At 45.3% G+C, this 25,836-nt stretch overlaps 1 protein-coding gene and 1 pseudogene across 1 annotated transcript in view; both read left to right on the top strand.

Moving 5' to 3' along the window:
* SPON1 (spondin 1) overlaps nt 1-25,836 on the top strand; it is a 349,778-nt gene that overhangs the window by 300,792 nt on the left and 23,150 nt on the right. The gene's annotated exons all lie outside the window — the stretch shown is intronic.
* LOC148775580 (pyruvate dehydrogenase E1 component subunit beta, mitochondrial-like) lies at nt 22,562-23,619 on the top strand (annotated as a pseudogene).

The raw sequence follows: 25,836 nt of genomic DNA, 5'->3' as shown, positions 1-25,836 counted from the left end.
TTTTAATATGCTATCTAGGTTGGTCATAATTTTCCTTCCAAGGAGTAAGCATCTTTTAATTTCCTGGCAGCAATCAGCATCTGCAGTGATTTTGGAGCCCCAAAAAATAAAGTCTGACACTGTTTCCACTGTTTTGCCATCTATTTCCCATGAAGTGATGGGACCAGATGCCATGATCTTCGTTTTCTGAATGTTGAGCTTCAAGCCAACCTTTTCACTCTCCTTTTTCACTTTCATCAAGAGGCCTTTGAGTTCCTCTTCACTTTCTGCCATAAGGGTGGTGTCATCTGCATATCTGAGGTTATTGACTGGTCTTAGTTATTTCATTTTCATTAGACCTACTAATTGAAAGGACAAGGTAGGGCCCATAGGAATTATATTAGTTCTGATTGTTGTTGTAATAAATTACCATAAATCTAGTGGCTTAGGACAACACAAGTTTATTCTCTTACTGTTCTGGAGGTCAGAAGTTCAAAATGAGTCTCAATATCATGGTGTTGGCCAACAACTTCTTCAGGAGGCTTGAGGAGGCTTTTCATCCTTTCTAGGATATCAGTGGCTGCTGGCATCCCTTGGCTCGTGGCCACATCACTCCAGTCTCTGCTTCTGTTCTCACATGGCCATCTCATCTTCTGTAATCAAACTCTCTGTGTGTCCCTCTCCTAAGGACATTTAGATTTAGGGCCCACTCTGTAAATCCAGAATAATCTCCCCATCTCATGATCATTAATCACATCTCCAAAGTCCTTTTGGACATAAAAAGCAGCATCTAAAGTTTCCCAGGATTAGAAACTGGGTATTTTGGGGGGCCATTAATTAGCCAGCACAGGTTGGACTGCAAGGAGATCCAACCAGTCCATTCTAAAGGAGATCAATCCTGGGTGTTCATTGGAAGGACTGATGCTAAAGCTGAAACTCCAATACTTTGGCCACCTCATGCGACGAGTTGACTCATTGGAAAAGAGTCTGATGCTAGGAGGGATTGGGGGTAGGAGGAGAAGGGGACGACAGAGAATAAGATGGCTGGATGGCATCACCGACTTGATGGACATGAGTTTGAGTGAACTCTGGGAGTTGGTGATGGACAGGGAGGTCTGGCGTGCTGTGATTCATGGGGTCGCAAAGAGTCGGACACGACTGAGCGACTGTTCTGAACTGAACTGAACTGAGGAGTATTTATTTCATTGATTGAGTGGTCCTTGAATGTGAAATTCTCTGAATTTAAATCTAAGCCACAGCTCTTCTTTGCTTTATTGTTTTTTTATTTTAGGGAATATTTTTATGTTTTTCAGAAAATACCTTTTTACTTCATATTGGAGGGTAGTTGACTAACCACGCTATGTTAGTTTCAGGTATAAAGCAAAGTGATTCAGTTATACATATACATTTATCTATTTTTTTTTTTTTTTGCAAATTCTTTTCACATTTAAGTTGTTACATAATGTTGAGCAGAGTTTCCTGTGCTATACAGTAGGTCCTTGTTGGTTATCTATTTGAAATACAGCAGTGTGCACATGTCAGTCCCAAACTCCCTAACTGTCCCTTACTCCCACCTCCCCCCGGTAACTGTAAGTTTGCTGTAAGTCTGTGAATCTGTTTCTGTATTGGAAGTAAGTTCATTTGTATCATTTTTTTAGATTCCATATATAAGTGATGTCACACCATATTTCATCTTCTCAGTCTGACTTACTTCCCTCAGTATGACAATCTCTAGGTTCATCCATGTTGTTGCAAATGACATTATTTCGTTCTTTTTTATAGCTAATATTCCAGTGTATATAAATATCACATCTTCTTTATCCGTTCCTCTGTCAGTGGACATTTGGGTTGCTTCCATGTCTTGGTTATTGTGAACAGTGCTGCTATGAACATTAGGGTGCAGGTATCCTTTCAAACCATGCTTTTTATTTTTAATCTTTCACTTGAAGCCATTGGGCTATACTGCTTGCTTGCTGGCTAGCTTTTAAACAAATTTAACTCTGGCTCCCTGTTGGAAGTCACTTACCTAAAACTGGATCTTCTTGCTGTCTTCCAGGGATGGAGGCAGACAGCAGAGTTTTTCCAGTTTGGAAAGGGCATGGAAAGAAGTGCTTTGTTTACTGTTAGGCCTCTCCTGCCTGTTGCCATTTATTAAGCACTTACTGAGTATCAGGAATTGTGCGAGCATTCTACATTCAATGATAACTCATTTATATCTTGCAACCAGGCTATAAAGTAGATCTCATTAGCCCATTTTAGAGATAAGAAAATCAAGGCCCACATAATAATATATCCAAGGTTGCACAGTTAAACCTCAGAGCCTCCAAAATTGAAAAGCTGTTCATATCATGCTGTTGCAAAATTGGAGAATTTCCAAACTGGAGTAACATATGGACCTCTTTTAAAGAGCACATATAAGCTCATAAACCCTTAGGATTAAATTATAATTATTTTCATCATATTATTATTTAAGTATGGGCAAAGATAACTAGATATTAACTCCCTATGCTTATAGCTCTCCCGTGACTATAAAAGCAAAATAACAATAATAATAATACATACAAAGCTACAAACCTTTTTAAATGCTAATTAGGAATATTGCTTTAGTGCGGTGGATGATGCCGTTTGCTGAAGTTAAATGGCTATTCACGATCTAGATTTGATGCTGACTACCCTGCCGTAGGCATTTCGGATTTTGGTGAACCTGTGCACCAGTTCTGGTCCTCTGACCTCGCTCACTTCTCCCACTGCTCTCCCTTCACCAACATCACACACGTCATTTGGGCTTTACCTGGTGAGAATGTCATTGACTTGTTAACTCTGCCTATCTTTTTAGCCACTGACTATAGCAGCTGGGTTCTCTGGGCAGCAGACTGAGTCAAGATTAGCTGAAGTTGTCAGGGAATGTTCTTGGGAACCACTCCTATGGAAGGGAGCAGGACAACGCAGAAACCGGCAGAGGGAGAAGTTGAGCTGTAGGCCCACGGAAGGCCTCTGCCAGCATCACATGAAGCAGTTTTATCCAAGCAACACAATCTCTCCAGAAGAACTGACAGCTAAGGGCTACCTTTGAGTATCTTTCCCAGCAGCTGAAGAGGGACCTGGGCAGAGACAGACAGTCCACTACACTAGCCCACAGTCAAGTTGGAGGGAGCAGCAATGGATGCAAACTCAAATGCAGCCTGGCTACTGAAATTGCCAGGCAGTGCTTCATTATAACATCTTCAAGGTCATCTATAATATTCTTTTTTTTTTTACATTTTTTTAATGTGTACCACTTTTTTAAAAAGTCTTTATTGAATTTGTTACAATATCGCTTCTGTTTTATGTTTTTGTTTTTTGGTCTTGAGACATGTGGGACCTTAACTCCCCAACCAGGAATGCAATCCACAACCCCCTGCACTGGAAAGCGAAATCTTAACCATGAGACCATCAGGAAAGTCCCTGTAATATTTTTGAACTGATTTTTTTAATTATCATAAAAATAAAACATGCTTACATTCCCATAGAGAACTAAGAGACCCCCAATAACATCTTCACAGATCTGTAGGGCTACTCAGACCTCACACTGAGAAAGAAGAATGTCGGGAAGCATCCAGTTACTATACTGTTGTAAATTAATACATAAACCTGTAACAGGTCCATGGCATGAAAATCACAAAGTTCTACGACTGCTTCTTTAGGTGGCAGTGATAATTTCTAGATCTTCTCGTATTTCACGTGTAACATTTGGGAATAAATACTTTCATTTGTTAAACATTCACTCAGTATATCTGATCAAGTATCTACTGTGAAATGGGTGCTTTACTAGACACCTTCTGGAGGGAAAGACACATAAGTGAGCACACGAAGTGAGCAGATAATCACATGATTGAAGTCATGGAAAAGGATGATCTGAGAATCTATGACCATCAAAAAGGTGTTTCCAGAGGCAAGGGGGTGGAGAAATGGGGAGATGCTGGCTCAAAGACACAGAGTTGCAGTTGGATGTCTCAACGTGTAGGATGAGTTAATCTAGAGATATAACGACATGGTAACTGTCATTAACAGTACTGTTTTATATGCTGGAAATTAGCTGAAAGTAGATTTCAGCTGCTCTCATGACTAAAAAAGAAAGACACCTATGTGAGGAGATGAATATGTTAATCAGCTTGACTGCAGTGATCATATGTCTATCATGTTTTACTATGTGCAAATATTATGTTGTACACCCTAAAGATGTAAGTTTCTATTCAAAAAAAGTAAGGAAGACTTTTTCCATGGAGGAGTTGCTTGAGGGGGCCAAGATAAGGACATGCCAGGCAAAGGAACTCACAAGTCTTGAAAAGAAGCTGGGCATGGCAGGTAACTAGGAGATTAGGCTGAAAGGTGGATTAGGCAGAAGCAGGAGATTCCACTGAAAGAAGTGGGGTGGAGACATTTGAATATAACTAAATAATCATGACTTCGCTTTTCCTTTCCGTTCACCTTGCCCTTTACTTACATTTATCTCACTCAGTCCTCACAGGTTACTATTAACCCACTAGAGGACACACCCCACAAGACTGGGTCTGTATTGCTGTGCCCACTGCCCTATGCCCCAGGCACAGCATCAACCTCAAAAACAAGAAATAGACTCAAGAGGCAAAGCATTTATTTAGGATCAGAGAATTACATTTTGGGATATACAGTTTCAGGTAGAAACCCAAATAGTGTACTAATTATAAGAGAGAGAATCAGGGTTTTTGTTGGAAAAAAAGAAGAAAGTTACTTTTAAGGAGAGTTCATTGGTGCTGACGAGCAAAGCTAGACTCCTAGCTCAGGTGAAGTGGTCACTAGGTAAAAGTGAACCCAGTCCTTTCAACATTCTTGCTAACTGCTTGGAATATTGGTGATTTTGGTCCAGTTCAAAGGTTGAGACACAGGATTTGCAGGGCAGCTCCCCTGCAATGGCTGTACTTGACTTCATTTAAAAATTCTTGGTCACACAGCTTGCAGGATCCTAGTTCCCTGACCATGACTTCACGTGGGCTCAGCCTGCATCAGTTTGAAGCAGCATTTTGGTTGCTGGCCAGAGGCTGAGGTCAGGCCACAGCAGTGAGAGCACCAAATCCTCCCACTAGACCACCAGGGACCAGGGGCCCGTGACAAGGCCCTGGCCCATCAGCTGTGTAGAAATGAATTACCACAAAACAATGAAAAATAGTGAAGCAAGTAAAGTGTTCATTAGTAAAATGAGTGTGTGTGGATAGACATACTGGCTGGCTCAGACACACAATTTCTCCCTCATGGTAGTTTGAATCAAGTTTTTTGGGGCATTTCTTCCTGGTTTCCTTTGACCAATCATCTTGCTTTGCCTGGTTCTGAGTCCTATTTGGTTTATCTCAAAGTCCTCCCATGTGTGCCTCCACATCTCTTAGCCAAGATGGAGCCTAGCAAAGAGGCCCACGGGCAGCTTGACACCACTTACTATGAGGTGACGCCCCCCTCTCTTTTGACCTCCAAGAAGCCTTTCTGCGCATGTGTGGTCAGGAAGCTCTCCTTAACTTTGCAAATGGAAAATATGTGGTCTTTTATCTGGGCAGGGCCCAGTCTCTTCCATCATCTTGCTTTTATGGAGTTCCTGCTATCATGGCGTTTCTTCTACAGGGAAGACAGTTCAGCCTGGGGCCCATCTATCTCCCGCCTCAACCAGGGATCAGACTCGCGCCCTTGGCACTGAAAGTACAGAGTCCTAACCACTGGACTGCCATGGAAGTTCCTGGGATGGCTGGATTTTAAATGGCTGCCCTCCCATCATCATCTCCACCCACTAGTGGGCACGCCTCACAAGAGCAGCACCGTGTCGCTTGTCCACTGGCCCCATGCCCAGCACAGTTTCTGACCATAGAAGGAACCCAATAAATACATGATTTACACACTGAGATATCTTCTCAGAAAGGATTAACACAGCACATAAATGGCAGAGCCAAGGTATGGACTTGGGTCTGCCTTGTTCCACAACACCACCCTTTAGCCCCTGCTCCCTGATGTTACAGTAATAACTAGAAGGGGAGTTTCACTGTCAGGGAAACTTTTGTCACCAGGGAAAGTGTGGCAGAGGCCAGCTGTGTATGTGTGACCCTAATTTCCTGGTAGGGACACCCGTTCCATGTCCACTAGACACACAATTTCTCTTCCGTTCCCAGTGTCTCCCCAAACCTCTGTGAGTATTTGGGGGGGCGGGGCTCAGGAATGAAAAGAGTTAAGCTTTACAGCTGATCAAGCTGTTCTTTTGCATTTAAATAGCACAGTCTAAGAAATCGACACTTCTGGAAACTTATTTGACGCTAACGTGCTGAGCACCTTGAGGCAGCTCGCTTCTCCCTCATCCAGGTCATTTAGAGCTTCATTACTTAATAATTTGAAAGCTTTTTATAGAAATCAGTAGATGGAGGGAGATGATGAAGCAAAATGTTATTATATGTAAGGACCCAGCAAAACCGGCTAACAGTAGGATACCTGGGTTGGAAGTGTCTCTAAGCGGAGAGGGGGGAGGGAGATGGTGTGCAAATCGATTCTGGTTTCTTTTTGAAACAGCTTTTATTTTTTAAATAATAAGGTTTAACAACCCACTCTAGGATTCTTGGGAAATCCCATGGACAGAAGAGCCTGGTGGGATACAGTCCATGGGTCTCAAAAGAGTCAGACGCGACTCAGCGACTACACAACAGCAACAAAGCCTAACAAAATCCAACAGGCATTAAATAGTCGAGTAAGGAGCCCATCAGCTGTCTTACGGGTTCGGTCCCTCTGCTGCACTTGCCCCTCTCCCCACCTTCGCAGCCACTGCCCTGGCTCCCAGTCCGTCGCCTCCAGGCGGCCGTCCCACCGCGTTTGCGCCCCGTGTCTGTCTCACAGATGCTCCCTCCAAAGCCCTTCTGGATATTTCTCCAGACGAGAAAGCCGCAGGGGGCAGCCTGGGAGAAGCTTTTTCTCTGGACTTTTTTTAATGGCAATATATTTGGATGGTTCAAAATCGAAAAGCAGAGCAAAGTTAATCTGTGAAAAGTTGTTCTTGCTCCCTGGTTGCCCAGTTCGTCTCCCCCGAGGCAACTTGTCTTTGTGAAGTTCTTATGTTCCTTCCAGAGATAATTTAGGCGAATGGAAATAAAAGCACAGGCGCGCGCACGCACACACACACGCGCACACACATAAGCATTCAGTTCAGGTCAGTCGCTCAGTCGTGTCCGACTCCTTGCGACCCCATGATTCACAGCACGCCAGGCCTCCCTGTCCATCACCAACTCCCGGAGTTCACTCAAACTCATGTCCATCGAGTCGGTGATGCCATACAGCCATCTCATTCTCTGTCGTCCCCTTCTCCTCCCGCCCCCAACCTTTCCCATCATCAGAGTCTTTTCCAGTGAGTCAAATCGTCGCATGAGGCGGCCAAAGTATTGGAGTTTCAGCTTTAGCATCAGTCCTTCCAATGAACACCCAGGATTGATCTCCTTTAGAATGGACTGGTTGGATCTCCTTGCAGTCCAAGGGACTCTCAAGAGTCTTCTCCAGCACCACAGTTCAAAAGCATCAATTCTTCCGCGATCAGCTTTCTTCACAGTCCAATTCTCATATCCATACATGACCATACATAGCCTTGACTAGACAGATCTTTGTTGGCAAAGTAATGTCTCTGCTTTTCAATATGCTATCTAGGTTGGTCATAACTTTCCTTCCAAGGAGTAAGCGTCTTTTAATTTCATGGCTGCAATCAGCATCTGCAGTGATTTTGGAGCCCAAAAATATTGTCTGACACTGTTTCCACTGTTTCCCCATCTATTTCCCATGAAGTGATGGGACCAGATGCCATGATCTTAGTTTTCTGAATGTTGAGCTTCAAGCCGACCTTTTCACTCTCCTCTTTCACTTTCATCAAGAGGCTTTTTAACATAAGCATATGCACATATATTTTCTTTATCTCTACCATTTCTTTGTAACATGGTAACTAGATTATTATACAAAGAGATAAAGAGCCCAAAATACTATATAACCGAGTAAAAAAAAAAAGATACCAAAATATATACGTGTTTACTTTTATATTTGCATGTGGTCTTTGGGCTCATCATTAAAAGAGTTATACTGGTAGTGAGATTATCTCTAAAATATACTATATTAGAAAGCAAGGCACAGAATGGCTTGTATAACAATCTATTTGTATAATAGTCTGGCTCCTATGATACAAGGAAATGGCAAGGATAAAGAAAATGTGTGTGTGAGCGCTATGATTTCAACTATGTGACAAAGACACAAATACAGAAATGAATATACTCATTGATGAGAGCTGCTAAGTTAGGATGGAGGGATTACGTGTTTGTTTGTTTGTTTGTTTTACTTCTCTCTCTCTAAATTCCTATGATATTGTTATGTTAATTTTTTTTTAAGTTTGAAGACCTTACTTTATGGAAAAGACTCTGCCTGCAATGCAGGAGACCCAGCTTCGATCCCTGGGTTGAGAAGATCCCCTGGAGAAGGAAATGGCAACCCACTCCAGTATTCTGCTTGGAGAATTCCATGGACAGAGCAGCCTGGTGTGCTACAGTCCATGAGGTCACAAAGTATCATATACAACTGAGCAATTAAAACTTACATTCTTGCACTTTAGAATGTAAGGCATATTTTCATCTTGTTAGAGTTCTTTCCTGGTTCATTACATATACACTAGCACCAATATCACTACTGAAAATTGCCACATCCCTCCCCATCCAACTCCGGCCTCCCTCTCATTCCCCTACCCCCACCCCACACTTTTTTCCTCCAGGGAGCCACCCAAGTCTCATACAGTCTGTCACTGATCCTTTGTTTGGGACCGCCTCCTGCCCTCGGCAGAAAGCTCGGGGTGGGGTTGGATTGGTGTCTCGTTTGTTCAGGGCTCTGTCTCTGGCATCCAGAGCCGAACCTGGCACAGAGTAGGGACTCGGTAGTTATTTGCTGGATGAATGAATCCTCATGTTGGCCCCCAGCACTGCCTGTAATCGAGCATCAGTAATGGTTGTCCTCGGCCTTCCTTCTCCGTCCTTCTGAGATGGCTGGAAGGCCACCACCCCCTCCATCTTGGGTCCGGATCTCAGCTCTTCCAATCTTCTTTTTTTTTTGATGATTTTAGTACTTTTATTTATTTTTTAATTAATTAATTAATTTTAATTGGAGGCTAACTACTTTACAATGTTGTAGTGTTTTTTGCCATACATTGACATGAATCAGCCATGGGTGTGCGTGTGTCCTCCTGAACCCCCGTCTCACCTCCCTCCCCATCCCATCCTTCGGGGTCATCCCAGTGCACCAGCTTTGAGTGCCCCTTCTCATGCATCGAACCTGGACTGGCGATCTATTTCACATATGGTAATATACATGTTTCAATGCTATCTCTCAAATCATCCCACCCTCGCCTTCTCCCACAGAGTCCAAAAGTCTGTTCTTTATATTTGTGTCTCTTTTTTCTGTCTCACATATACGGTCATCGTTATTTTCAAGGACCTCAAGCCTACAAGTGCCCCCCTCTCTCTCCTGTAACAACAGTTTCTCTTGCTGTATGGGATGATATCCTCCTCCATGCAAACTTGCCCTAATGTCTCCCATCTAAGGAATAGTCGCGTGTCCTTCCTGCTACTGCTATTTTACTTGATTTCTCCCTTCCAGCCGACTGTCTTTCTGAAAAGGGCTGTCTGGGCTTGCTGGCTCCACTGTCTTTCCTAAACTGAAGTGAAAGTTGCTCAGTCATGTCCAACTCTTTGCGACTCCATGAACTATACAGTCCATGAAATTCTTCAGGCCAGAATACTGGAGTCGGTAACCTTTCCCTTCTCCAGGGGATCTTCCCAACACAGGGATCGAACCCAGGTCTCCCACATTGCAGGCAGATTCTTTACCAGCTGAGCCACAAGGGAAGCCCAAGAATACTGGAGTGGGTAGCCTATCTCTTCTCCAAGGGATCTTCTTGACCCAGGAATCGAACCAGGGTCTCCTGCATTGCAGGTGGATTCTTTACCAACTGAGTTATCAGGGAAGCCCTTTCTTCAGTTGAATTTCCAGGAGTCACCAGAGGGGCAGTGGTGGCAGCAGTGAGCAGGTAGCAGGTCTGGCTGCAGTGTGGGACTTTACAAGTACCTGGGGGCAGTGAGTGGGGGCAGTGGAGGCAGCACAAGGGCTCTGAAGAGGCCCTGGGGCAAGTCCTAGTATCCTCCTGTCTCTCTGGCTCTTCTCACCCTCTTGTCTGTCTACACTCACTGCCCAGGTTCTCTGCCTCTTGACTTTGACAAGCACCTATACACTCAGTTCATTTCAGTTCAGTCGTGTCCGAATCTTTGCAACCCCATGGACTGCAGCACGCCAGGTTTCCCTGTCCATCACCAACTGCCGGAGCTTACTCAAACTCATGTCCATTGAGTCAGTGTTGCCATCCAACCATCTCATCCTCTGTCATCCCTCAGGCCTTCAATCTTTCCCAGCATCAGGGTCTTTTCTAATGAGTCAGTTCTTCAAATCAGGTGGCCAAAGTATTGGAGTTTCAGCTTCAGCATCAGTTCTTCCAATGAATATTCAGGACTGATTTCCTTTAGGATTGACTGGTTGGATCTCCTTGCAGTCCAAGGGACTCTCAAAAGTCTTCTCCAGCACCACATTTCAAAAGCATCGATTCTTCAGCTCTCAGCTTTCTTTATAGTCCAACTCTCACATCCATACATGACTATTGGAAAAACCACAGCTTTGACTAGACAGACCTTTGTTGGCAAAGTAATGTCTCAGTTTTTTAGTATCTTGTCTAGGTTGGTCATAGCTTTTCTTCTGAGGAGCAAGCGTCTTTTAATTTCATGGTTGCAGTCACCATCTGCAGTGATTTTTGGAGCCCAGAAAAATAATCAGCCACTGTTTCCACTATTTCCCCATCTATTTCCCATGAAGTGATGGGACCAGATGCCATGATCTTAGTTTTCTGAATGTTGAGTTTTAAGACAACTTTTTCACTCTCCTCTTTCACTGTCATCAAGAGGCTCTTCAGTTCTTTGCTTTCTGTCATAATGGTAGTGTCATCTGCATATCTGAGGTTATTGATATTTCTCCTGGCAATCTTGATTCCAGCTTGTGCTTCATCCAGCCTGGCATTTCACATGATGTACTCTACACATAAGTTAAAAAGCAGAGTGACAATATACAGCCTTGACATACTTCTTTCCCGATTTGGAACCAGTCTGTTGTTCCATGTCCAGTTCTAACATGTCCAGTTGCTTCCTGACCTGCATACAAATTTCTCAGGTGGCAGGTCAGGTGATCTGGTATTCCCATCTCTTTAAGAATTTTCCACAGTTTCTTGTGATCCACACAGTCAAAGGCTTTGGCATAGTCAATAAAGCAGAAGTAGATGTTTTTCTGGAGCTCTTTTGCTTTTTCAATGATCCAACAAATGTTGGCAATTTGCTCTCTGGTTCCTCTGCCTTTTCTAAATCCAGCTTGAACATCTGAAAGTTTACGGTTCATATACTTTTGAAGCCTGGCTTGGAGAATTTTGAGCATTACTTTGCTAGCATGTGAAATGAGTGCAACTGTGCAGTAGTTTGAACATTCTTTGGCATTGCCTTTCTTTGGGATTGGAATGAAAACTGACCTTTTCCAGTCCTGTGGTCCCTGTTGCATTTTCCAAATTTGCTGTCATATTGAATGCAGCACTTTCACAGCATCATCTTTTAGGATTTGAAATAGCTCAACTGGAATTCCATCACCTCCACTAGCTTTGTCCATAGTGATGCTTCCTAAGGCCCACTTGGCTTCACATTCCAAGCTATCTGGCTCTAGGTGAGTGATCACACCATCGTAGTTATCTGGGTCATGAAGGTTTTTTGTGTGTGTAGTTCTTCTGTGTATTTTTGCCACTTCTTCACATCATCTGCTTCTGTTAGGTCCATACTGTTTCTATCCTTTATTGAGCCCATCTTTGCATGAAATGTTCCCTTGGTATCTCTAATTTTCTTGAAGTGATCTCTAGTCTTTCCCACTCTGTTCCTCTGTTCTTTGCACTGATCACTTAGGAAGGCTTTCTTATCTCTCCCTGCTATTCTTTGGAACTCTGCATTCAGGTGGGTATATCTTTACTTTTCTTCTTTGCCTTTAGCTTCTCTTCTTAGCTATTTTTAAGGCCTCCTCAGAGGCCTTTTTGCATTTCTTTTTCTTGGAGATGGTCTTGATCCCTGCCTCCTGTACAATGTCACAAACCTCCATCCATAGATCTTCAGGCACTCTATCAGATCTAATCCCTTCAATATATTTGTCACTTCTACTGTATAGTCATAAGGGATATGATTGAGGTCATACCTGAATGGCCTGGTAGTTTTCCAACTTTCTTTAAGTCTGAGTTTGGAAATAAGGAGTTCATGATCTGAGCCAGAGTCAGCTCCCGGTCTTGCTTTTGCTGACTATATAGAGCTTCCCCATCTTTGGCTCAAAGAATATAATCAGTCTGATTTCAGTGTTGACATCTGGTGATGTCCATGTATAGAGTCTTCTCTTGGTGTTGTTGGAAGAGCGTGTTTGCTGTGACCAGTGCATTCTCTTGACAAAACCTTATAGACTTTGCCCTGCTTTGTTTTGTACTCCAAGGCCAACTTTGCCTGTTACTCCAGGTATCTCTTGACTTCCTACTTTTGCATTCCAGTCTCTGGCAGAGGTGTGGGTCTGCAGTGGCCTGCTGCAGGGTCGGGGGCACTGATTGGGGAAGTGCGTGCACCCGACCTTTTGTAGGAGGTTGCCATTATCTTCATTACCTCCACCATAGTTTGGCTTCAGGTCAAACAACAGGGAGGGGATACAGCGCCACCCATCAACAGAAAATTGGATTAAAGATTTACTGAGTATGGCCCTGCCCATCAGAACAAGACCCAGTTTCCCACTCAGTCTCTCCCATCAGGAAGCTTCCATAAGCCTCTTATCTTTCTCCATCAGAGGGCAGACAGACTGAAAACCACAGTCACAGAAAACTAATCAAACTGTTCACATGGACCCCAGCCTTGTCTAACTCAATGAAACTATGAGCCATGCCGTGTAGGGCCACCCAAGATGGACGGGTCATGATGGAGAGTTCCAACAAAATGTGGTCCACTGGAGAAGGGAATGGCAAACCTCTTCCGTATTCTTGCCTTGAGAACCCCATGAACAGTATGAAAAGGCAAAAGAAAAGACACTGAAAGATGAACTCCCCAGGTCAGTAGGTGCCCAATATGCTACTGCAGAAGAGTGGAGAAATAACTCCAGAAAGAATGAAGAAACGGAGTCAAAGCAAAAACAATACCCAGTTGTGGATGTGACTGGTGATGGAAGCAAAGTCTGATGCTGTAAAGTACAATATTGCATACAAACCTGGAATGTTAGGTCCATGAATCAAGGCAAATTGGAAGTGGTCAAGCAGGAGATGGCAGGAGTGAACATCGACATTTTAGGAATCAGCGAACTAAAATGGACTGGAATGGGTGGATTTAACTCAGAGGACCATTATATCTATGACTTTGGGCAGGAATCCCTTAGAAGAAATGGAGTAGCCATCATAGTCAGTGAAAGAGTGTGAAATGCAGTCCTTGAATGCAATCTTAAAAACAACAGAATGATCTCTGTTCATTTCCAAGGCAAACCATTCAGTATCACAGTAATCCAAGTCTGTGCCCCAGCCAGTAATGCTGAAGAAGCTGAAGTTGAACAGTTCTATGATGACCTACAAGACCTTCTAGAACTAACACCTATACACTAATGACTTTCAAATTCACCTCCTGCCTGGACTACTCCATTGAACCCCAGCCTCACGTATTCAACTGCCTACATGACACCCCCACTCAGAGTCATCCTTGACCCCTCTTTATTTTACAAGCCATGTCCAATCCACCTCTCCCTTTAAAATAATGTCTTGCATCTGACATCTTCCCACCCCTGCCATTGCTCTCTCATGATCCTGTGTCACCTGACCGGACTCCCTGGGTCCTGCCTGCTCCCTGCAGTTTATTCCCCCACCATAGTCAGCCGAATCCTCACTGTCTACTCAGAAGCCCTGCGGCAGCATCCGAGTCCCATAGCATTTGCAAGGTGCCCCTAAGAACCCCTGAGGGGGCAGTAAAGGACAGAGGCTTCCTCTAGCTTGTCATTAATTAATCGTTTAATTAACTAATCCATTATTCATTCTTTTTTTTCAAAAATTTTTATTAGAAAACTGAAATTCACAATGTGTTTATATCACTCAGTACATGGCATTTAAAAACAACATCATTACAGAAAGATAACAAAAATACAAAGTCTTAAAACCTACGGGATATGGAAAACATTATCCACTGAGGCCTTAAATGTAGTAGATTTTACATAAAAAGGAAAAGCAATGAGTATACAAGTATACAGCCAGTTTAAGAAGTTAGCAAAATAAACAGAATAATCATAAAGAAAAGAAAGCAAATAATACATTATTCATTCTTAATCATCCCCTGTATCACTCCCCAGACCAGGCCAGTGCTGGGGACACAGAAGGGAACACAGTCCAGCCCCTGCCCTCATAATGGCTCCCAGGACTAGATGGGAATTGTCTTCAGAGGAAGGTGGGGAGGGGGAGACAGGGAAGAGGAGCAAGCAATGTCAGATGCTGCACCTTTGGCTTCCCTGGTGGCTCAGAGGGTAAAGCATCTGCCTGCAATCCAGAAGAGCCGGGTCTGATCCCTGGGTCAGGAAGATCCCCTAGAAAAGGAAATGGCAACACACTCCAGTATTCTTGCCTAGAGAATCCCATGGTTGGAGGAACCTGGTAGGCTACAGTCCACAGGGTCACAAAGAGTCAGACACGACTGAGCGACTTCACTTTCACTTCACTTAAGACACACAAACCCCTCCACAAGATGCTCCCAGGGGAAGGGTTAGGGTCAAGACCCTTACAGGTTGCCTTACAGGTGCTGCCTTGGCTCTTCCTCCCTCCCTGGCTCCAGCCCGACTTCCTTGGAGCCCCCGCCAGCTTAGCCTGCTCTCCCCTGGCTGATGTCAGAATCTTTCTTGACCTGGCCCCTTTCTTACTTCTCTGCTCCGACCCCAGCACTAATGTTTTTCTAAGTGCTGGAGATAGGGCAGAAGGTGGGAAAGAGGGGCTGGGATGGGAAGCACAGTCAGGCCCCATCTACCCCTTCAGCTCCCTGTTAAATTGGAAGAGAGGCAGACTTTCATAATCCTAAAGGATACATGAAAGTCCCAAAGGGAGGTTAAGCCCAGGATTGGTACTTTGGTCACCAAAGAACAAGCTGAATTGATGCCTGTGGTAACAGAGGCACACAGAAGCCCGGCCTCTCCTTCAGGTCATGGGGTGATGCCCATCCTCAGAGCTTACACCTGCCAGAGACAGGTGTGGGTGCAAGGGCAAGGGGCAGGCCCAGGCAGCTCTCTCTGATGGGCCCTTCCCCTTCTGCATCAGAAACACCAAGCTGCTTTCACAAAACCATCTTGCAGGAAAATTATTATCTACAGGCATTATGCAATTTTCCCATCAGAATTACAGGCTGTGTTTGAAAAGAAATAAAAAGAAATTGAATTTGAAATGCTTCTGTGAAACCACATCACCTTCTTGCGGGTCTGTTAATGGGCTTCAGATACCTTCTCCAGCTTTGAAATAGCTGATCAGACAGTAGCTTATGATGGCAGCAGCTTCCAGAGTGCAAGGTGGGGTCTCGGCACTTATAAACAGTCAGCCTAGGTCAGCCTAGGGGCATCCATCTGAGGCAGACTCAGAGCCTTGCAGCTGGCTGTGGCCTCCTAAGGAGGCCCTATCCCTTCCTCTTCCTTTTATTAGTGCCAGGTCTCTGGTTGGCACTCTCCACAGCTCAACCAGTGCCCAATAGCTCAGTGCCCATGTCCGTTGGTATCTCTTTACTCAGCTCTGGCTCCATGCTGTGCCAGAGTCCTGGGACTCAAAAAGACACCAGACACTTCCTCATCGTAGCCTCTCATTCCAACAGCAAAGACTGGGACCTCCCTAGTGCCCCAGAGGTTAAGACTTCTCTTCCAATGCAGGGATGTGGGTTCAATCCCTGGTTGGGGAACTAAGATCCCATTTGTCTTGTGCCCCGCCAAAAAAAAAAAAAAACAGAAACAATATTGTGACAAACTCAATGAAGACTTTAAAAGTGGTCCACATCAAAAAAAAAAATCTTTAAAAAAAAGCAAAGATTGATTGAGCATACTCTAAACACTGATAGTACAGCAGTGAATGAGCAGTATAGACAAAGCCTTGCCCATAGAAAATGCCTCTTCTAGTAGGGGAAGATCCATGATAAAAAGTAAGAAAGCAAAATGCATAGGATACTGTGTGCATTAAGTCGCTTCAGTCATGTCCAACTCTTTGCAACCCTATGGACTGTAGCCTGCCAGGCTCTTCTGTCCATGGGGATTCTCCAGGCAAGAATACTGGAGTGGGTTGCCATGCCCTCCCCTAGGGGATCTTAGTATACCGAATGGTGACAAATGTTATGGAGAAAAGACAATCAGATAAAGTGAGAGCGGTGTGCCAGGTTGAGGAAGGGGCAGGGAATTGCTGTTTTGAATAGTGTGGTCAGCAGAGGCCTCACTGAGAAGGTGACATTTGAGCAAAGACCTGGAGGAAACAGAGGAATGAGTGCTCTGCTATCTAAGAGGACATCTCTCCAGCCTCAGGGAACTGCAAGTGCTAAGGGTGTCTAGCATGTCTGAGGAGATGTCCAGGTGGCTGGAGCAAAGTGAGCAAGAGCAGGAGTAATAAAAGAGGAAGCTGGTGAGGCAACAGGGAGGCAGAGCAGATCACGAGGGGCCACGGCCAAGGTCCCCCGTTTCCTGTGCAACGTGACGCCATTGGAGGCTTTTGACCAGCAAAACGGCATGATGCAGCTACTTCATGAAGAAGAGCCTGGAGGAGGGTGAGGGAAGAGGCAGAGAGACCAGCCAGGAAGCAGTTGCAACACATTTAATCCCAGCTAATGATGATGCCACGTGGCTTGGACCAAGATGGTGCCAGGGACACAGGGAGGTGCAGCGCAGCCCCTGCTCCAGCAGTGGTGACACACAGCTGTTGGCTCAAAAATGCATTTTAGAAGTGCAGTTGACAGATGTGCTGAAGGATCGGATGTGGAATGAGAGAAGCATCAAGGTTGATAAAACTAGATGGATGGCATTGCCATTTAATGCGATGTTTACAATGAGAGAAGCCAGATTTGGAGAGGAGGGCATCTTTCCTGGTGGCTCAGACAGTAAAGAATATGCCTTCAATGCAGGAGACCCGGGGTTGCTTCCTGGATGGGGAAGATCTCCTGGAGAAGGGAATGGCCATCCACTCCAGTATTCTTGCCTAGAGAATCCCATGGACAGAGGAGCCTGGTAGGCTATTGTCCACAGGGTCGCAAAAGAATTGGACACAACTGAGTGACTAAGCACACACAGGTTTGAGGAGGGAAAGATCAGGAACTTGGTTTCAGACACACTGAATTTGAGATACCAATTCAACATCCAGATGAAAGTGTTTGGCAGTTTGTATACAAGCTGGAGTTCAGAGGCGGGGATGAGGTGACGATAACAGTTTAGGGGTCTTCAGTATAGACATAACTCACATTTTAAGGCATGGGACAAGAGAAATCGCTAAGGCAGTGTGGATAGAAAAGAGAAGAGCACTGAGAGCTTGAAGCCAGGGACACTTCAGTGTTTGCAGAAAGATGAAGGGGGTCAGCACAGGAGGCTGAGAAGGAATGAGGTGAGGAGAAAATGAAGGGGCAGCAGGTGCTGGACCAGACAGTGTTCAAGGCGGAGGGAGCGAGCAGCAGTGTCAGACGGTCACGGAAGCTACAAGCTGGTCACTGACCTTTGGCAGGGAGAGAGGTGAGTCCCGCTTACTTCCTGTGAGAAAGGGGGACCATTTGCCTGCTTCCTCAGAGGACTACCAGCCCCCAGGAGACCACGGGCAAACTAGCGCACCGCTGAATGTGAGCTGTCTGTTTTTATTTATGACCCACTAAACCCAGAACCTGTTGAAATGATGGGAGGACGTGTTAGGCACAATTGATTTTAAAGATGCTTCTGGCTCCATTATCGCCTCATAAAAAGGCTCATTTCCTGCTGCTCCTCACGAGGACACTCACGCAAGGATGAAAAAGTCCCCCTCAGAGGTGGAAGCCATCATGACTGATATTTTTTATGGGTGGTTAGTGGAAATTCTGGGAAAGGGTAGAGCAAATAATGGAACCAAATACTGCTCACTGGGTCTTTACGCAAGATGACAGGTGCTGCCCTTCCAGAGGGAATCGGGTGACCCTGTGCCTCACAGCAAGGGCTCTGTGGAGAAAACTTTCAATCAGGGGCAGCCATGGTCTCACTGAAAAACAAGCAAAATGGGGGCATGGGGTGGTGAGAGGGAGCTGGAGAGAAGGAATCATGAGGGAAAGTGGAAAGAGCTTGAGCTTTGGAGTCGGGCACGTCTGTATAGGAACCATGATTACTGGATGGTCTTTACAAGTCACTTGACCTCCCTGGCCCTCAGTTTCCTCATCTGCAGGAGGAAATGGTAGTGATTCCCAAAGGTTTTCCTAAGAAGCGAGCTGATACATGGGGAAATGCATTTAGGGTCATTGGCTTCCCTTCCCCTTAGTGGCAGCGGTGTCTCTCCAACTCACGGACCCCGTCCTCCCCCGTCTTTGGCAGGACCAGTTCTCAGGACAGCATTACCGTGGACAGCATTGTGAACTGTTTGAGAATCCTTCCTCCTCCTCCTCCACCCCCACCCATGAGGCTGCAGTTTTCAGAACTCAGGGTAGGTTAGGACACGCCCTGAAGGACAGCAGAAGCCCGGTGGGGGTGAGGAGAGAGAGGGATGTGGGGCGGCAAGAGGCAGGTGTGGGGCCTTTTTCAAGAGAGCCTCACCCTCCTGCCCCCTCCACCTGGGTTCACAGGCTGACAAATGTGGTCTCCAGGGTCAGGCTGAGGTTTGAACTCTAGACCTGCCATTGACTAACCGTGTACCTCATTTGGCCAAAGAAATGTGTTTCTGAGGATCAAAAAGTATATACCTTCCTTGAGAATGTGTTCTAAGAATTTAATGAGATATTGCGTGCTAAGTTTCTTCAGTCACGTCTGACTCTTTGCAACCCCATAGACAGACAGTAGCCTGCTGGGCTCCTCTGTCCATGGGGGTCTCCAGGCATGAATACTGGACTGGTTGCCATCTCCTTCTCCAGGGAACAAGATACTAGATATCGGGTAATCAGCAAGGTGCCTCGCACCTGGAAACTAGACTCCTGTGGTCATTGTTTGTTCCTGCTTGTTTCGGTTCCTTCTCTGTGATCATGGATCGCATCCCATTTCTCTTCTTGCTGATCTGGGGCAGCACCTGCCATGCTGAGGAAGTTTAGCCTCAGTGCTGCCCGGAGCATAGAGGGCCTGAAGAAGCAGGCTGTAGTTCAGGACTGGGAGACAAAGGCAAAAGATAGGAGCCAGGAAGGAATGGGCGCAGAGGAGCTGAAGAGTGAGGCAGGGCGGGACAGGCTCGCGTGTTACTGTGAGCATGGCTGAGATGACCGAGCTTTCCTGCCTCCGGAGCTGTCTCTGGAGGGCATGGAGGGTGAGTGTGGGGTAAGGTTTGTTCAGACAAACCACGCCCCCAGACTCACGTTCTCTCTGCTCTGCTCAGACTTGACATTTCTTGATGGCCATGTGATTTCTGCCTCTGACCTGTCCCAGACCTGTTTCCACACCGCACAAACCCCCCTTTCTCCAAACCTGACCTCAGCCCATGGCCTGATTTAGGCTGTGTGATTCCCATTTGGTTCATGCGGATGGAAGTGTGAGTACAGCTCTAAGACCATCACAATATGTTTACAAAACAAAATGAAAGAACGCGTCCCTGTGAAGGTGGACATGAGTACCCTGTCCTTTCTTGGAAGACTTTTATTTTAATTGGCATAGTTCTGGGAAAGTGCTAACATCATGCAGATGAGGTGTGAACTGTGAATGCCCTGAAATACTTTGTTTGAAAATGGTCCTGTGGGAGATGGATAAGGGTTATAAGGATTCTTGAAAGATCCTTTCTGGGCCTTAGAGACTTGTTAAAGGAGTTTTTCATTTAAGTCTGAAGTTTGGGTTGCTTGCTCTGAATTTAGGTCCTTCAATCTTCAGAATGTAAAATACCTAGTGCCCCAATGCCCCCATCCAAGGCTCACCCAGCTACATGAACCTTTAAATAAGGGGACATTCTCCTGAGGCTTCACGGCTTTGCAGCTGTCACTGGGTGCTCCATTCTCTGTACTCAGGCGGTACAAATCAGTTCTAACACCAGCGTGGCCTAAATGTGAATAAGAATGGGGACTTTTCTTGTGGTCCAGTGGCTAAGACTTCTCACTTCTCACAATGCAGGGGACCCAGGTTTGATCCCTGATCAGGGAACTAGATCCTGCATGTTGCAGCTAAGACCCAGTGCAGCCAAATAAATAAAAATAAGTATATTTTCACTAAATAAAAAAAGAATAAGAATAGTAACTAGTATTGATGCTAATACAGGCACAGGATTAGCACGCTACTTGAATTATGTCATTTTGTCCCCCTAACACTGTGCGGTAGATACACTTTTTAACTCAACATTTCAGAAATGAGAAAGCTAAAGGAAGTCAGAGTCTCACTAAAGGACACAGAGCTAGTCATGGTGCAGTCAGGGTTTGAATTCAGCTATAATAACTAAGGTTTATGTCCACAACTGCGCTACTTTCCTACCTGATGGATTAGTAAAGTTGAAAAAGACTGATAGTATCCACTGCCAAAATTGTAAAAACATTGGCACACACACATTCTTGAAGACATATCAGTTGGCACAGACATTTGGAGGACAGTTTGGTAGGTGCCACCAAAACTGTCAGTTTGCTTCATTGTTTGATCATTCTTGGAAATTTATGACATAGGAACTTATAAACAAAGAAATACATTCACAAGTGTTCAATAGAGCATCATGTATAGAAACAAATATCCACCAATAATGCCAGTTAAATAAGAGAACATTCATGCCATAGAATTCTACACATACATTAAAAAAAAAAAAAAGGTGTGGCTTTGCTTTTCCACCAATTTACTATATATCCTTGGCACTTGGATTTGGCCGTGAACAGGCCAGACTCTCTCCAATCCTGAAGAGCTTTGGTTCTACTTTAAGAAGAATATTTAAGGACTTCCCTGGTGGCCCAGTGGCTAAGACTCTGCACTCCTGATGCGGGAAGCCCAGGTTCGATCCCTGGTCAGAAAAATAGATTTCGTATGCCACAACTAAGGCCAGGTGCAGCAAAATAAATAAATGAAATAAATTTTTTTTAAATACTTAGTTTCTCAAATACATTTTTCAAGACGGTTCCCGTGCTCTTATTTCATTGGATAACACAAACAATCATGTAGATGGTATAACAGGAAGAAGCTGTTCTAAGGCCTGCACATGTGGACAACCATCCTTGGAGCCCCCATGGCTCTAAAAGATATAGGTGGAATGCCAGTGCCATAAATAAACACTAATGGAGAGCCTCAACAATTTCTGAGTGATATACTACAGAGGCAAAATCAGTGTCATTAGTTGCAACTTGACAACCAAGGTTTCACAGTAATACAAGGTACGTATGCAGGGCCAGCCAGCTAACCTAGTGGCCCCTTAACTCCACCCACATTGATTTTTTTTTTTAATTTTTATTTATTTGGTTGCACTGGGTCTTCCTTACTGCGTGTGGGCTTTCTCTAGTTGTGGGGAGCGAGGGCTCCTCATCGCAGTGTACAGGCTTCTCATTGCGGTGGCTTCTTGTTGCAGAGCACAGGCTGTAGGAGTGAGAGCTTCAGTTGTGGTAGTCTGTGGGCCTTAGAACACACAGGCTCTAGCAGTTGTAGAGCATGGGTTTAGTTGCTCCGCAGCATGTGGGATCTTCCCAGATCAGGGATCAAACCCAAGTCCCCTGCACTGGCAGGCAGATTCTTATCCACTGCACCACCAGGAAAGTCCCTACTTTTTTTAGTAAAGTATTTCTTCCAAGGGCAAAAGCACTGTCATCAGATAGTATCTCATAACTTGGATCTCATGCTTGGATTTCTTTTTTCTTAGTCTTGACCTGGCTTACCCTGATTTGAGGATCTCAAACGCTCTCAAAATCAACAAAAGGAAAGCTCTGATGCCATAGGTATCAACAAGGAAAGTTTTTCATGATATGATAGTAAGGGAGAAATGTAAAAATCATGGTGCAGAATGAGATTTCAATATGATGCAGTTTTTGTGGGAAAGGCTGTATCTAACGTTCATGCACACACACACTTTGTGCCTAAGTATAGTGAAAGATCTGTGGTGATATGAACCACACTGTAATGTTCTGGAGAGGGAGGTGGCAGAAGGCTGGATAGATGCTAGAGTGGAGTGCTCAGCATTTACACTGTGCTTCTGTGATGCTAAATTTTCCCACAAAAAGCATATATTATTCTGAAATTAAAAATCAAAGAAAAAACTAGATGATGCAGGCCATGCATGCAAAACTTGGGAATTAAGAAATCACTGTGGATTTGGCAGCAGGTAGAGGACATGGTCAGGGTGGCGATGGTTGCTGGGTTGGTGCGGAGACTCCTTGAGCAGGTCTCTGGTCTGCTAAGGAGGTGGTTCCCCCAGACCACACCGGCCACACTGCAGGTGACAGTTCATGAGGCTATAAATGAAGGTATGGAGGAGGAGATGGAAAGAGCTGGGAAGGTATTTCTACTTGGGGAAAAAGTTGCCCTGTACGATGGGGTTAGTCGAGGCCTATGGAAAAAATATGGAGATAAGAGGATCATAGATACTCCCGTATCAGGGTCGGGTTTTGCTGGAATTGCTGTAGGTGCAGTTCTGGCTGGGTTAAGGCCCATTTGTGAATTTATGCCCTTCAATTTCTCTATGCAAGCCATTTACCAGGTTATAAACTCAGCTACCAAGACCTATTACATGTCAGGAGGCCTTCAGCCAGTGCCCTTTGTCTTCACGGAGCCCAGTGGAGCCCCAGCAGGCGTAGCTGCCCAATACTCACAGTGCTTTGCTGCCTGGTATGAGCACTTCCCAGGTTTAAAGGTGGTCAGCCCCTGGAATTCAGAGGATGCAAAAGGACTTATTAAATCTGCCATTCAGGGTAAGTCCAGTGGTGGTGCTGGAGGTGAACTGATGTATAAAGTTCCTTTTGAACTTCCCCAGGAGCTCAGTCAAAAGATTATCTGATCCCTATAGGAAGAGCCAAAATAGAAAGGCAAGGTACACATGCAACCATAGTTTCTCATTCAAGACCTGTCAGCCACTGCTTAGAAGTTCAGCAGTGCTATCTAAAGAGGGACTTGAATATGAACTGATAAATTTGCAAACCATCAGACTAATGGACATTGAAACAATAGAAACCAATGTTGTGAAGACCAGTCACCTTGTTATTGTGGAAGGAGGCTGGTCACAGTTGGCAGTAGGAGCTGAAATCTGTGCCAGGGTGATAGAGGGTCCTGTGTTCAATTTCCTGGATGCTCCTACAGTTGGTGTCACCGCCACTGATGTCCCTGTGCCTTATGCAGATTCTAGAAGACAACTCTATAGCTCAGGTTAAAGACTTCATATTTGCAATAAAGAAAACACTAAATATCTAGTTTGGACTTGAATTTCAGGTCATTGGGATTTACTTAAAATACTTGCTGACACTTCAGCTGGACTATCCTGTAAGACCTTCTGATTTATAAAATTATCTCTAAAAGCAACAACAGATGTTTTTGTACCCGGAAGAAGTTTAAATGTGTTTGTAGAAAAGCTCTCCACTCTCCTGCCTAAGTTCCATGCTCTTTTGGTCTGCTACAAGCAGGCAAGTTCTCGGAATAAGATTCATGTACAATCTTACCCTCTTGCTAGAAGGACAAGGTTTAAATGTGGCAGAGTCCTGATGAAAGATATATCCAAAAAAGGATAGCTTAAGTGTAAAAATAAAAGCATACAATCTACACTTACTGTTAGACTGTTTTGATGAGGAATAAAGGAATTCCTACTTTTAAAAGAAAGTCAGCATGGAAGTTATGGGGAGCTGTTGCAGGGTTTAGTCAGGCAGTGAATGTGATCAGTTTTGCACCAATGTGGAGGGTGGTCTGGGGAAAAGTAAGAAGATGCTGGAGCCAGGGCAACCAGTGAGGAGGCCGTGGAAGGACTTAAGAGATGCCACGACTGGGAACACAGTGGATCTTGGAGCCTGGCAGCTCTGAGGGGCTGAGAGGTGGAGAGATGCAGGCGGCTGGGGATGTGCTCAGTGGGGCTGCTGGAGAAACAGCCCTATTCTGGGGGCAGCTAAAGAATTCAGTGTGGGACACGTATGAGCTGAGCACAGGAAACCTCGATCACGGGGTCCAGCTTGGGTCTTCAGGAGACAGGTCACCTCTCCCACGTGACTTCACATCGGGCAGTTTCCCTTGGTCACTCAGCATATGTGTCTTAAGAGTGAGTGAGGGATACAGTGTCAACAAATAAAACAGGAGAAGTGTCACAAACACTGTTGGGACTCCCTGCAGACCAGTGAGTGTGGGGATGTTTATGTATCCATAGAGTATTTCTTCTGATCAAAAGGGGGTACTCCCCCAGGGAAGCTTGAGCTCGGAGCAGGCTTCATACTTCTGGGGAGAGGGGGTACCCGGGGGGCCTCATCCACCCAGGATAGTCAGTAGGTGCCCAAGCCAAGCTGAGTTACTGTCTCCTCTAAGGCATCTCCTACCCCACCTGACCCCACCCCTTCCCTGGCTGTGGACTGCTGCTGCTGCTAAGTCACTTCAGTCATGTCTGACTCTGTGCGACCCCATAGATGGCAGCCCACCAGGCTCCCCCACCCCTGGGATTCTCCAGGCAAGAACACTGGAGTGGTTGCCATTTCCTTCTCCAGTGCATGAAACTGAAAAGTGAAAGTGAAGTTGCTCAGTCATGTCCAACTCTTAGTGACCCCATGGACTGCAGCCTACAGGTTCCTCCATCCATGGGATTTTCCAGGCAAGAGGACTGGAGTGGGGTGCCATTGCCTTCTCCGGCTGTGGACTAGGTGCTCCAAACCAGAGGCTCTTTATAATCTTTGGGCCTGAGCCTGGAGGCACCTCTGACCTCCTCATTGTTTATAAATCCCTCGAGGCTGTGGGATTTTCTGGGCAAGGTACCCACCAACTAAGGAGAAGTTTACCAGTTCATCCCAAATATGTGCTAGGTACCTACTTCCAGGAACAACTCCAAGGACTGCGGCAGAGTTGTGGGCCAGCACAGCCAGTCTCCACCCTCCTGAAACTCGGAAACCGTTCAGTCGGCATCAACGCTCTTGCTGCCCCTGCTGGTGACATTCTGGGCTTTTCTGTGGAGCATGGACGGTGCTGTCTGAGCACTGCTGGGCCCAGGCCGGGGGAAGGCAGGCTCTGGGATCAGCTGCATCTGCTCTGGGGAAACCCCCACCAGAGCTGAACTTGGGCACCTGTGGAAGCTTACGCTTTGAAAAGCATATGGGAAACCCTCAGCCCCAATGTGTTATTGAGAATAAAAACCCAAACCAACCTTGAAGTGAAGCTAAGCAAGATTAACAACATTCTGATTTTTCTCCCTCATGTTGGTGATTAAGGCTTTCCTTCCCAATGTTAATTAGCAGATTCTTCTTCAAAAATTTTTCTTAGGTTCTCAAGCTTTAAGGGTGCCCTACACACTGCCCCAAGCAAATAGAAAAGGATAACATGAATGGTCCAGGAGCTTGGGGACCAGGCATCTCTTTGCCCTCCTCATCCAAGGGAGTCTGATCCAGTGTGTGTAGTCTCGACAGCATGAGCCGTAGGGGTGATACTCCTCGGGATTAGGTGTGG

Source organism: Moschus berezovskii, chromosome 14 (assembly GCF_049115385.1).
Source record: "Moschus berezovskii isolate FMDL1 chromosome 14, NW_MosBer_1.0, whole genome shotgun sequence".
Lineage (NCBI taxonomy): Eukaryota > Metazoa > Chordata > Mammalia > Artiodactyla > Moschidae > Moschus > Moschus berezovskii.
The sequence above is the reverse complement of the archived record's forward strand: the minus strand, read 5'-3'. Positions and strand labels throughout refer to the sequence as shown.